Raw genomic sequence first — 12,230 nt, forward strand, 5'->3', positions numbered from 1 at the left:
TTTTGAATAGGAGAGGTGAGAGAGGGCATTCTTGTCTTGTGTCAGTTTTGAAAGGGAATGGTTCCAGTTTTACTGATTTAGTATGATATTGGCTGTGGGTTTGTCATAAATAGCTGTTATTATTTTGAGATACATTTCATCAATATGTAGTTTATTGAGAGTTTTTACAGGAAAGACTGTTGAATTTTGTCAAAGGCCTTTTCTATATCTATGGAGATAGTCATGTGGTTTTTGTCATTGATTCTGTTTATATGATGGATTACATTTATTAATTTGTGTATGTTGTACCAGCCTTGCATTCCAGGGATGAAGACTACTTGATCGTGGTGGATAAGCTTTTTGATATGCTGCTGGATTCCATTTGCCAGTATTTTATTGAGGATTTTCACATTGATGTTCATCAAGGATATTGGTCTAAAATTCTCTTTTTTTGTTTTGTCTCTGCCAGGGTTTGGTATCAGGATGATACTTGTCCCATAAAATGAATTAGGGAGGATTTCCTCTTTTTCTATTGATTGGAATAGTTTCAGAAGGAATGGTACCAGCTCCATTTTGTACCTCTGGTAGGATTCAGCTGTGAATCCATCTGGTCCTGGATATTTTTTTGTTGGTATGCTATTAATTATTGCCTCAATTTTCAGAGCCTGTTATTGGTCTATTCAGAGATTCAACTTCTTCCTGGTTTAATCTTGGGAGGGTGTATGTGTCCAGGAATTTATCCATTTCTTCTAGATTTTCTAGTTTATTTGTGTAGAGGAGTTTATAGTATTCTCTGATGGTAGTTTGTATTTCTGTGGGATCAGTGATGATATACCATTTATCATTTTTTTATTGTGTCTACTTGATTCTTGTCTTCTTTCTTCTTTATTAGTCTTGCTAGTGGTCTATCAATTTTGTTGATCTTTTCAAAAAATCAGCTCCTAAATTCATTGATTTTTTAAGGGTTTTTTGTGTCTCTATCTCCTTTAGTTCTGCTCTGATCTTTCTTGCCTTTTGCTTGTTTTTGAATTTGTTTGCTCCTATTTCTCTAGTTCTTTTAATTGTGATGTGGGGCTGTCGATTTTAGATCTTTCCTCCTTTCTCTTGTGGGCATTTAGTGCTATAAATTTCCCTCTGCACACTGCTTTAGATGTGTCCCAGAGATTCTGGTGTTTTTTGTCTTTGTTCTCACTGGTTTCAAAGAACATCTTTATTTTTGCCTTCATTTCGTTATTTGCCCAGTAGCCATTCAGGAACAGGTTGTTCTGTTTCCATGTGTTTGTGCCATTTTGAGTGAGTTTCTTAATTCTAAGTTCTAATTTGATTGCACTGTGATCTGAGAGACAGTTTGTTGTGATGTCTGTTCTTTTACATTTGATGAGGAGTGCTTACTTCCAATTATGTGATCAATTTTAGAATAAGCGCGATGTGGTGCTGAGAAGAATGTTTATTCTGGTGATATGGGGTGGAGAATTCTGTAAATTTCTATTAGGTCCACTTGGTGCAGAGCTGAGTTCAAATCCTGGGTATCCTTGTTAAGCTTCTGTCTTGTTGATCTGTCTAATATTGACAGTGGAGTGTTAAAGTCTCCCATTATTATTGTGTGGGAGTCTAAGTCTTTTTGTAGGTATCTAAGGACTTACTTTACGAATCTGGGTGCTCCTGCATTGAGTGCATATATATTTAGGGTAGTTAGCGCTTCTTGCTGAATTGATCCTTTTACCATTATGTAATGGCCTTCTTTGTGTCTTTTGATCTTTGTTGGTTTAAATTCTATTTTATCAGAGACAAGGATTGCAACCCCTGCTTTTTTTTAATTTTTATTTGTTTTTTTTTTTGCTTTCCATTTGCTTGGTAGATCTTCCTCCATCCCTTTATTTTGAGCCTATGTGTGTCTCTGCATGTGAGATGGGTCTCCTGAGTACAGCACACTGATGGGTCTTGACTCTTTATCCAATTTGACAGTCTATGTCTTTTTATTGAGTCATTTAGCCCATTTACATTTAAGGTCAATACTGTTATGTGTGAATTTGATCCTGTCATTGTTATGTTAGCTCACTGTTTTTCCTGTTAATTGATGTAGCTTCTTCATAGTATCGATGGTCTTTACAATTTGGCATATTTTTTGCAGTGGCTGGTACCGGTAGTTCCTTTCCATGCTTAGTGCTTCCTTCAGGAGCTCTTTTAAGGCAGGCCAGGTGGTCTCAAAATCTCTCAGCATTTGCTTGTCTGTAAAGGATTTTATTTCTCCCTCACTTATGAAGCTTAGTTTAGCTGGATATGAAATTCTGGGCTGAAAATTCTTATCTTTAAGAATGTTGAATATTGACCCCCACTCTCTTCTGGCTTCTAGGGTTTCTGCTGAGATATCTGCTGTTAGTCTGATGGGTTTCCCCTTGTGGGTAACCCGACCTTTCTCTCTGGCTGCCCTTAACATTTTCTCCTTCATTTCAACCCTGGTGAATCTGACAATTAGTATCTTGGGGTTGCTCTTATCCAGAAGTATCTTTGTGGTGTTGTCTGTATTTCCTGAATTTGAATGCTGGCCTGCCTTGCTACATTGGGAAAATTCTCCTGAATAACATCCTAAGGAGTGTTTTCCAACTTGGTTCCATTCTCTCTGTCACATTTAGGTACACCAAGCAAACGTAGATTTGGTCTTTTCACATAGTCCCATTTTTCCTGGAGGCTTTGTTCATTTCTTTTCACTCTTTTTACTCTAAACTTGTCTTCTCACTTTATTTTATTAATTTGATCTTCGATCACTGATATCCTTTCTTCCACTGGATTGAATCAGCTATTGAAGCTTGTGCATGTGTCACAAAGTTCTTGTGCCATGATTATCAGCTCCATAAGGTCATTTAAGGTATTCTCTATACTGTTTATTCTAGTTAGCCATTGTCTGACCTTTTTTCAAGGTTTTTAGCTTCCTTGAGATGTGTTTGAACATGTTCTTTTAGCTTGGAGAAGTTTGTTATTACCAGCCTTCTGAAGCCGCCTTCTGTCAAGTCGTCAAAGTCACTCTCCCTCCAGCTTTGTTCCATTGCTGGTGAGGAGCTGCAATCCTTTGGAAGAAAAGAGGTGCTCTGGTTTTTAGGATTTTCAGCTTTTCTGCTCTGGTTTCTTCCCATCTTTGTGGTTTTATCTACCTTTGGTATCTGATGTTGGTAACCAACAGATGGGGTTTTGGTGTGGATGTCCTTTTTGTTTATGTTGATGCTATTCCTTTCTGTTTGTTAGTTTTCCTTCTAACAGTCAGGTCCCTCAGCTGCAGGTCTGTTGGAGTTTGCTGGAGGTCCACTCCAGACCCTGTTTGCCTGGGTATCAACAGAGAAGGCTGCAGAACAGCAAATATTGCTGCTTGATCCTTCCCTGGAAGCTTCATTGAAGAGGGTCTCCTACCTGTATGAGGTGACTGTTGGCCCTTACTATGAGGTGTCTCCCAGTTAGGCTACACGGGGTTCAGGGACCAATTTGAGGAGGCAGTATGTCCATTCTCAGAGAACAAACACCATGCCAGAACCACTGCTCTCTTCAGAGCTGTCAGATGGGAGGTTTAAGTCTGCAGAAGTTTCTGCTGCCTTTTATTCAGCTATGCCCTGCCTGCAGAGGTGGAGTTTATAAAGGCAGTAGGCCTTGCTGAGCTGTGAGTGGCTCTACCCTGTTCAAGCTTCCTGGCCACTTTGTTTACCTACTCAAACCTCAAAAATTGTGGATTCACCTCCATCTGCTCAGCTGCAGCATGAAGGTTAATCTCAGACTGCTGCACTGGCAGTAAGCAAGGCTCTATGGGTGTGGGACCCAATGAATCAGGCACAGGAGAGAATCTCCTGGTCTGCCAGTTGCTAAGACTGTGTGAAAAGTGCAGTATTTGGGCAAGAGTGTCCTGTTTTTCCAGGTACAGTCTGTCATGCCTTCCCTTGGCTAGGAAAGGAAAATCCCCCAACCCCTTGCACTTCCTGGGTGAGTTGACACCCTGCCCTGCTTCAGCTGACCCTCCATGGGATGAACTCACTGTCCAATCAGTCCCAATGAGATGAATCAGGTAGCTCAGTTGGAAATGCAGAAATCACCCATCTTGCATTGATCACACTGGGAGCTGCAGACCAGAGCTCTTCCTATTTGGCTATATTGGAATGAGAGTTTAAATCAATCAATTTAATAAATCATATTAACAGAGTAATAGATATAAACCACACAATCATCTCAAATAATGCAGTAAAGTCAACTGACAGTATTAATCATCTTTTCAAGATAAAAAAACACTCAATAAACTAGAAATAAAAGGAAACTAACATAGCAAAAGATATGTAAATAACTCATCACCAACTGGGTTCAACAGCTCTTGCCTATAGTCCCAGCAGTTTGGGTGGCTGAGGTGGGTGGATGATTTTAGGTTAGGAGTTCCAGACCAGCCTGACCAACATGGTGAATCCCTGTCTCTACAAAAAATATTAACATTAGCTTGACGTTGTGGTGTGTGCCTGTAGTCCCAGCTACCAGGGAGGCTGAGGCATGAGAATAGCTTGAACTCAGGAGGTGGAGGTTGCAGTGAGCCCAGATCATGCCACTGCACTCCAGCCTGGTTGACAGAGCAAGATCCTATCTCAGAAAAATAAAAACAACAACAAAAACAAAAACAAAAAACAATCATCACGAATATTTACTGAATTCTGAAGTGTGGAAAGTTTATCCTCTAAGATTAATAATAAGGCAAGATATTCACTGTTGCCACATCTATTCAAAAATAGCAGTGAAAGTCCTGGCAAAACAACTAGGCAATGAAAAAAAGAAAAGATCCACATTCTAAAGGAAGAAGTAAAATTACCTGTTACTTATGATATGATGTTATATACAAAAAAATCCTATACACTGAAAACAATTCCTGTTAGAACTAATAGTTGCATTTAGCAAAATTGCAGAATACAAAATTAAGTGTATTTCTCTTCATTACACGGTACAATCCAAGTTTTTAAAATTCCATTGAAAATAGCATTAAGAAGAATATACTTTCGAATAAACAAGCAAAGAGATGTAAGACTAGTATACTAGAAGTTAAAAGATGTTGCTGAAGAAAAGTCACAAACAATGGGGAAGATATTCTATATTTATAGATTAGACAATTGAAAAGATATCCCATATTCATAAATTAGAAAACAATATTCTTAAGTCGATACTAATGAAATCAACAACAGATTAAATGCAATAGCTATATAAATCATAACAAAATTTACTTGCAGAAATACAAAATTCTAAAACATATGAAATCTCAAGATTGAAAATAGCCAATTAAACTTGTAAAATAATGTCAATTGTGGAGCCCTTACAATTTTTAAATCAAAAACTAATTGCAGTGCTGTTGAACTCTTTTCAAATGTGGTATTTTGAGGCCAGATTCTATGGGCTTACACGTGTAACCTCAGCACTTTGTGAGGCTCAGGTAGGAGGATTGCTTGAACTCAGGAGTTCAAACCATACTGGACATCCTAGTGAGAACATCCATCGCTAAAAAAAAAATTAAAATTAAAATTAACCTGGCAATGTGACATGAACCTGTAGTCTCAGCTATTCTGGAGGCTGAAGTGAGAGGATTCTTTAAGCTTGGGAGAGCAAGGCTGCAGTGAGCCATGGTCGCACCAGTGCACCCCAGCCTGGATGACAGAGAACCTGTCTCAAAAAGTAAAAAGGAGAAATTCTAGAAAGAAATGTATTAAATCAAGACGTGTAGACATAGAAAATAATAGAGACCCCTCTCTCCACAAAACCTTGTATATATGGTCAAAATGATCTTCAACAAGGGTGCAAAGGCCAAACTATGGAGAGGAAATAGCCCCCTTTAACACAAAAACGGTATGAAGATTTGCTATCAATATGTAAAATATAGAAGTCAGAATTGTAGTTTATATTACATATCTTTTTAAAACTCAAAACGTGTAAGTCTGAAAGCCTTACACAAAAATATAAGGGAAAAATATCCAAGATTATGCTATGGAATTTGGCAATGGGTTCTTGACTGCCAGCAGCCCCACATCCCTGGAGCATCCATCCGCTCACCGCTGCCTGGTGCTGGGTCCTTCCACACCTGTCACACTGCTTTGTGCGGGGCTCTGAGGGGCACGAGCCAGGACACCAGGCCAAGCACAGGGCACAGGCCACAGGCCAGGCGTTCTCCGGCTATTCGAGGGCAGGTTGTCCCCATGACAGCCTCAGGCACAGGAGGGAGGACGGCCTGATTCGAGTCTGCGGAAGGAGGAAGAAGCTCGTTTCCTGAGCCAGCAGGGACACAGAGGCAGATGCGGGACACAGACACAGGGGTGGATGTCATAAAAATATATGGCATATATTTTGAAACATGGCCGCAATTTGAATAATTAGAGTGTTATGCTGAAACTGCACCAAAATTTATCATTCCAGTGACTACAGGGAATTTTTAATAGTTGTTATTTTTATAATAAAATTAAACTTTAATGAAATAACTGACTTTCAAACTTCAGCAAGAGGACAAATATTCAGCCAGAGGTATCAGTTCCCGGTTTCTGCTTCGGGTCCTCTCTGGTCTCCCACAGCCCCTCCTGCATCACCCAGGTCTAAGGGGCCAACTGGCCTGGCCCGTGTTCCCTCGTCCCTCCCCTTCCCCACCCAGATCCTGCAGCGCCTTCCTGGGGCAGGGGCGGGGAACTGTCCAGAGCGGGAGGCTCCTTCGCCCAGGGCAGCACCGCTCCACCCCTCTCCACACCTGCCCAGCCCCTGGCAAAGGAGTCGCCTGGGCCTGGCCCGCTTCCCGCCCCCCAATGCCTGCCCTGTGCCTGCAACGGCGACGCTGCCAACAAGAGGTGCCAGAGACCGCGGCGCAACCAGCCCAGAGAGCAGGGCCCCACTCACCTGGGAGCGGGGGCACGTCCCTTCCGGTAGGAGATGGAGTTAAGATTGTTTCCTTATTTATTTTACTTAAAACTGGTAGAATGTCACTATTATATGAAGTACCCATGACTCTCTCAGTAAATTTGAGCAAACGTTTATTAGTTTTTGTCAGTTTAACTAGTTCTTTTGTGTCTACTAAGGTGAAATTTAACTTCTATCTGAAATCAGTAAGATACAGAGAGATTTTAATGACAAGTGAATATTTTTTCTCAGGGGGAACTGAATTATGAATTGAATGAATGAATTATGAATTAAATGAATGAATTCATTAGCAAGGTAGAGAGGACACTAACCAATCGGTAGTTTAAATCAATCTGTATTCCCTCCCCCCTCCCTCTTTGTTTTTTGTTTGTTTGTTTGTTTTTGAGACAGTTTTGCTCCGTCGCCCAGGCTGGAGTGATGTGGCGCTATCTTGGCTCACTACAACCTCCGCCTCCCGGGTTCAAGCGACTCTCCACCTCAGACCCCCGAGTAGCTGGGATTACAGGCGCCAGCCACCATGCCCAGTTAATTTTTGTGTTTTCATTAGAAGCGGGGTTTCACCACGTTGGCCAGGCTGTTCTCAAACTCCTGACCTCAGGTGATCCGCTCACCTTGGCCTCTCAAAGTGTTGGGATTATAGGCGTGAGCCACCAGTCCCGGCCCCTCCCACCCCTCTGTATTATGACTATGTGTACCCAGCATTTAGCTCCCACTTATGAAAGAGAACATGCGGTGTTTTGTTTTTTGCTTTTGCATTAGTTTGCTGGAAACAATGCATCCATGTTGCTTCAAATGGCATAATTTTGAGTTTTTTCTGGCTGTATAGTATTCCATGAGTCTTTATCCAGACCACCACAGATGGATGTCTGGATTAAGCCTATGTCTTTGTGATTGTGAATATTGCTGTGATAAAAATACAGCTACATGTGTCTTTTTGACAGGATATTTGTTTTCTTTCGGGTATATACCCAGTAATGGGGTTACTGGATTGAATGGTAGATCAACTCTCAGTTCTTTAAGAAATCCCCAACCTGCTTTCCACACTGGCTGAACTAATTTACATTCCTTCAGAAAGTGTATAAGTGTTCTCTATTCTCTAAATCTTCACTGATATCTGTTTTTCTTTTGACTTTTCAAAAAAGGCCATTCTGACTGGTGTGAAATGGTATTTCATTTCGGTTTTGATTTGCATTTCTCTAATAAATAATGACGATGAGCACTTTTACATATGTTTGTTGGGTGCTTGTGTGTATGTCTTCTTTTGAAAAGTGTCCGTTCATGTCCTGTTGCCCACTTTTTAATGGAGTTACTTGCTGCTTGCTTGTTGATTTGTTTAAGTTCCTTATAGGTTCTGCATAATAGACCTCTGTTAGATGTGTAGTTTGTGAACATTTTCTTTCATTCTGTGGGTTATCTCTTTACTACCTTGATAGTTTCTCTTGTTGTGCAAAAGTTTTTCAGTTTAATTAAATCCCACTTGTCATTTTTTGTTTTAGTTGCAATTGCTTTTGAGGACTTAGCCATAAATTATTTGCCAAGGCCGTTATCAAGAAAAGCATTTCCTAGGTTTTTTCCAGGCGTTTTATAGCTTGAGATTTTTCATTTAACTCTTTAATCCATCTTAAGCTAATTTTTGTATTTGGTGAAATATGGGGGTCTAATTTTATTCTTCTGCATATGACTAGCCAGTTATCCCCGCATTATTTATTAAATAAAGTCTTTTTCCCATTGCTTACTTTTGTCAACTTTGTTAAAGATGTGATGGTTGCAGGCATGTGGCCTTAGTTTCTAGTACTCTAGTCTGTTCCATTGGTCTATGTGTCTGTTTTTCTACCAGTACCATGTTGTTTTGATTACTATAGTCTTCTAGTATAGTTTGGAGTCATGTAATATGATGTCTCTAGCCTATGTCTCTAGCCTTAGTATTGCTTTGGCTTGGCTATTCAGACTCCTTTTAGGTTCCATATAAATTTTGGATGTTTTCTATTTTGTGCAAAATGACATTAGTAGTTTGATAGGAAAAGCATTGAATCTGTAAATCGCTTTGAGCAGTATACTCATCTGCACGCAGATGATACTCCAGTGTATGTTCTGTGGTTGATGAGTGAAGTGTATTGTAATTCCAAATGGTCAAGCCAGACCCTGCCCCCGCCCGGTTCCTCTTCTGCCAGAGCTCAAGACCACTAGCCAGGGGGCCTCTAGAGCCACTGGGGATGGGGCTGAGGGCGGCTTCCCGCCCCCATGCAGCTGCTGCAGGGCAGACCGCCTGGCTTGGCCCCAGCCACAGGGACATCTGGCCCTCGTTCCGAGATGTGAGGAGTGCGGGCAGGCTCAGGAGTTGCCTGGAGGCTGCTGCCTGCACACAGAAGGCGGCTGCAGCTTGGGAGCCCAGGCGGGCTGGAGGTGCATGGCCTGGTCGGCCTTGGGATCTCCAGCGCGCCCAGCCTGAGGGCCCCCAGGCCGTGCCTCCCACCCACTCCTCCACCTGAGAGAGATCGGGCCGCTGTCATGGGCACTCGGCAGTCACCCCGTGTGGGGTTGAGCGGCGGGTTCTCTGTTCTCGCCCCTGTGCAGCCGCCACCGCCGGGCAGAATGCCTGGCTTGGCCACAGCCACTGGGACACCTGGCCCTGGTTCTGCGAGACTGGGAGCACAAGCGGGCTCAGGGGTTGCCAGGCAGCTGCTGCCTGCACACAGAGGGCGACTGCAGCTTGTGCGCCCAGGCGGCAGAGCATGGTCTGGGTGGCCTCTGGAATGCGTGTGCGCCAGGCCTGAGGGCCTCCCTGGTGGTGCCACCTGCCCCAGTCTTCCTCTGCTGGAGCCTGGAGCAGCTGGAATGGCCACTCTGCAGTCACAGGGGATAGAGTTAAGTTTTCTTATCCCACACATGCACACAAAAATGTAACTATTCTGTGAGGTAATTAACATGTTCATTGACTTCGTTTTGGTAATCATTTCAGAATGTGCATATAAACGCATCACATGTACAATTTTTATTTCTCTATTACACCTCAGTAAAGCTGAAATAATTAACAGGATTGAAAGGATAAACCCACAGTTCTATAGTCACAGTTGGACACTTCAATATCTCATTTTTTGTAATTAATGGATAGAAAAACCAGACAGAAGCTTCATGAGAAATACAAGAGTTAAACAACGGTATAAGCCACTGAGAGCTAATACGCATATACAGGACAGTCCATCCAACAACAGCAGAATATACATTCCTTTCAAGTGTATATGGAAGTTCTCTAGGATGGGCCATATCTTCGTCCACAAAATATGTCCTAATCATTTTTAAAAGTTTGAAATGATACAAAATATAATTTACACCCACAATGGAAGAAACAACAGATAAATAAGTGAAAACTGGAAAATTCACGAAAATGTGTAAATTAAACAATACAGTCTTCAACTACCAGTGAGTGAAAAAAATAAATCACAAGCAAAATTATAAAATATCTTGAGATAAATTAAAATAAAAACAAAACATACCAAAACTTATTGAATGCAGTGAAAGTAGAGTTCAAAGGAAAATGTATGGATATAAACAACTACATTTAAGAAAAATCTCAAATCAACATCCTCACTCTATACCTAACGGCAGTGGAAGAAGGCAAAAGAAGACTAAATCCAAAGCTAACAGTATGAAAGAAATAATAGAGAGCATAATTAGAGCATAAATCAATAAAATAGAAGTTTGGAGAGCAGTAGAATGACTAAACATAGATTATTTGAAAGATCAAGCCTTTCACTATATTGACTGAGCAAAAGATGGAAGACTAATTATTAAAATAATAAATAAAAGCAGAGCCATTACTACCAACTTTACAGAAATACAAAAGGATTACAGGAGTATACTGTGAACAACTGTCTAACAACAAATTAGCTGCCCTGGATGAAATGGACGAATCACTAGAAAGACACAAACTACCAAAGTGGCTCAAGAAGAAAGAGAAAATCTGAATAGACCTATAACCTAGGAGATTGAATTAGTAATCGAAAATGATTAACAAAGAAACATTTATGACCAAATAGCTGCATTAACTGGTGAGTCAACCTAACATTTAAAGAAGAATTAATACCATTTCTTCTCAAACTCTTCTGACATAATATATGAAGAAGGAATACTTGCTAATTCATTTTTTGATAACAACATTGTCCTTATACCAAAGCCAAAGAGAGCACAAAAAAGAGAACTACAGCACAATATCCCTTATGAATATATAAGCAAAAATCTCAGCAAAATACTAGCAGCAATACTGTATAATGAAAGGATTGTAAACTATCACCCTGTGAGATTTATCCCCAAAATGCAAGGGTGGCTCAACATATAAAAAATCAATCAGTGTAATATACTCTAACAGTAAAATGAATAAGCACGTGATTATTTCAATTGATGCAGAGAAAACATTGATGAAATACAACTCCCTTCTATAATAAAAATACTCAATAAATTAGGCATAGAAGGGATTTTCTGCAACATGACAATAGGATGTACAAAAACCCAACCGTTAATATCATGATCAATGATGAAACACTGAAAGCTGTTTTCCTAACATCTAGAACAAGACAAGCATGGTGCATTTGCCACTTGTATTCAACGTACCACTGGCAATTTTAGCCAGAGCAATTAGGCAAGACAAAGAAATAAAAGGCATCTAAATTAGAAATAAAAAACAGAAGTAAAATTATATCTACACATGATCTTATGTGTATAAAGCTCCAAATAAAACACAAAACCGATTATAACTAATAAAAGAGGCAGGATGCAAAACAAATATAGGCAAATGAGCTATATTTCTATATAGTTGTAAAGAACTATGAAAACATTTTAAAAATTCCATTTATAATAGCATCAAAGAATAAGTTATTCAGGCATAAATCTAACCATGGTGGTATACACAAAACTTTGCTGAAAAAAAAGAAAGAGAGTGGAAATAACTGGAAAGACATTCTGTGTTCAAGGGTTGTAAGACAATATTGTTAAGATGACAATACCATCTAAAGTAATCTACAGATTCAATGCAATACCATCAAAATCCCAAAGGTATTTCTGCAGAAAGAAAGAAACTCATTCTACAATTCATACAAAAATTCAAAGGATCTGACAGACAAAACAGTCTTGAAAAAGAATATTAGAAAACTCACATTTTTCAGTTTCACAGCCTACTACAAATCTACAGAAATCAAGAGAGTGTGGTACTGGCATAAGACTAATAGACTTTTAGACCAATACAATAGAACAGATTTGAGATCCTACAAATTAGTGCTCACATATATGGTCAATGACTGTTCAACAAGCTGTCCAAGTCTAGTCAAGGGAGGAAAGAACAGTCTCTTCAACAG

The 12,230-nt window shown here is 40.1% G+C and overlaps 1 pseudogene; it reads right to left on the reverse strand.

The window, feature by feature from the left end:
• Window positions 1-6,064: 6,064 nt before the first annotated feature.
• LOC129529651 (mucin-19-like) lies at window positions 6,065-9,770 on the reverse strand (annotated as a pseudogene).
• Between the last annotated feature and the right edge of the window lie 2,460 nt (window positions 9,771-12,230).

Source organism: Gorilla gorilla, chromosome 23 (assembly GCF_029281585.2).
Source record: "Gorilla gorilla gorilla isolate KB3781 chromosome 23, NHGRI_mGorGor1-v2.1_pri, whole genome shotgun sequence".
NCBI classification, from domain to species: domain Eukaryota; kingdom Metazoa; phylum Chordata; class Mammalia; order Primates; family Hominidae; genus Gorilla; species Gorilla gorilla.